Source organism: Chiloscyllium plagiosum, unplaced genomic scaffold (assembly GCF_004010195.1).
Source record: "Chiloscyllium plagiosum isolate BGI_BamShark_2017 unplaced genomic scaffold, ASM401019v2 scaf_7853, whole genome shotgun sequence".
Lineage (NCBI taxonomy): Eukaryota > Metazoa > Chordata > Chondrichthyes > Orectolobiformes > Hemiscylliidae > Chiloscyllium > Chiloscyllium plagiosum.
In genome coordinates this window covers 8,792-10,820 of record NW_025212863.1, presented here as the reverse complement: position 1 = coordinate 10,820, position 2,029 = coordinate 8,792, and the positions used below count along the sequence as shown (strand labels likewise).

The 2,029-nt window shown below is 43.7% G+C and overlaps 1 non-coding gene across 1 annotated transcript; it reads left to right on the top strand.

Annotated features, from left to right (window-relative positions):
* The first annotated feature begins 1,425 nt into the window (after positions 1-1,425).
* trnas-gcu lies at positions 1,426-1,507 on the top strand. The gene has a single exon. It is a non-coding gene; the product is annotated as a tRNA-Ser (tRNA).
* The last annotated feature ends 522 nt before the right edge of the window (positions 1,508-2,029 follow it).

The following is a 2,029-nucleotide window of genomic DNA, read 5'->3' as shown; positions in this document are numbered from 1 at the left end:
TCACCTTCAGCACTTTCTCCACACATGTCTCGACACGTTTTAAATACTTGCAGTATGTTTGTTGATCAAGGAGTCATTATCCAGAAAAGGTCGTTTCTCAATCCACAAACACGGGCATTTTCCCATAAACTTGGCTTTGCTCAATATCACCTTCTGTCCGTACCTCTCAAGACGACGACAAATTGAAGCTGCTCCATGTGAGGCTCAAACTTAAAACTTCGGCACAGCACAGCCCACTGTTCTGTAACAGAGATACCGTGCACTGGTCTTCTACAGCACAGAAGCAACACATTAATGCTGATCTCCACATTCCCGGTTTTACCTTAACGTTTGGGAAACCGAATTTCTCTGATTCCATGGCTAGTAACGGGGATTGTACGATTATCTTCACCAGTGGTTCTGACCCCGAGTGAGGAAAGTGGTGAGCTACTCATTGCAAAGATGGGTAGATTGTTGAAATAAACAATTTCGACATTTGCCTTCACGATGAACACTTTATTTTGTTTTTCATCTGTAGAAATCTTAAAATCTTCATCTTGAACAGACGCAATAACAGATTTCCATTGTGTCTCTGGCATCAAGTTTCAAAGTGTAAACCCCCTCTGAATTCTTCCACCGCAGTCCGCTGTGTGGGAAGTTTTCCTGTTGTGGGAAATGCACTTCCCCGTGTGTCCACTGCTGGTCCCAGCATGCGCTCTGGCACTGCACTCATTTTCCTTCTGACACTTGCTCACGGTGTTGCTGTGATCATACAGTGACTTGGTGTCGCATGGCCCAGGAAATTGATGCAAATCAAGGTTTTTGCATTGTTGAGTTCAATTGTCAGTTTAGCCTTATTTAGGATTTGGAATTGTCTGTTCTGTACACAGGTGCGTGTCAAACATATCTGAGTGGAAGAAACGTGTTCCGAATAATGACACTGAGCACTATGCACTCTACTCCAGTCTGGCAAACAATTCCTCACGGGCAATTTAATAGACAATAGACAATAGGTGCAGGAGTAGGCAATTCTGCCTTTCGAACCAGCACCACCATTCATTATGATCATGGCTGATCATCCTCAATCAGTATCCTGTTTCTGCCTTATCCACATAACCCTTGACTCCACTATCCTTAAGAGCTCTATCCAACTCTTTCTTGAATCGACACCTCCTGCTGTCTCGGGTTCTTCATTCCATTGACGTCAAATCTTCACAGAATTCAACAGACCTTGTTACATAGTCATTTCTTCATTTTTGTTCAGACCACTGTGAGCAGAGTGTCACAGTGTGAATGTGCTTGCCCCACAACCCAGAGGTCAGACCATAGTCTTGGAACCGTACTGTGCTATTTATGATATCACCAAAACAAGGGAGAAATGTCTGCTGCTCTGCATAATTTAGGCAATTCACTTATTCATAAGGTTATAGGCACTGAGGCGTATGTGACGCGGTGGCCGAGAGGTTAAGGCGATGGATTGCTAATCCATTGTATCCTGCACGCGTGGGTTCGAGTCCCACTCTCGTCGGTGTTATCAGTGGCATTTCAATGCTGTTATTTTTGGATGATCACAGCTGTCTTACTGAAATTGGAACTGCAATGTCAGTTTGTTTGCATCGACGCTATTATAAAATCTCAAAGAATAATTTGGTCAAGTTGCCTAAACTGCATTGAAATGCAGATTGCATTGGGTTATTGAAAAGGAACGCGACTTTCTTTTACAAGTCAAGCTGCTGTGACCTTTTATCGTATGAAAGAGATCTAGGAAAACCAAATAACAAGAGATGTGAAGGGCATGTTTATGCAGTGGGATTCTTAATGAGTATTTTGTCAAATGAAATCTGGAGCAGGTTGAGTAGACGTGCTTCATCTTCGTGAGAAGAGCACAAAATAATGGAGATATTTCAAAAGGAGCAGGGCGTGGGCGTAGGTGCACCGAGAACTAGCTGTAAATGTACAGTAGAGAATTGCCGATGTGGGTGCTGTGCATGGGCACGGAAAGACTTACACATTGGTCTCGCCCTCGCCCCTTGCTCTCGCCATTGATGAA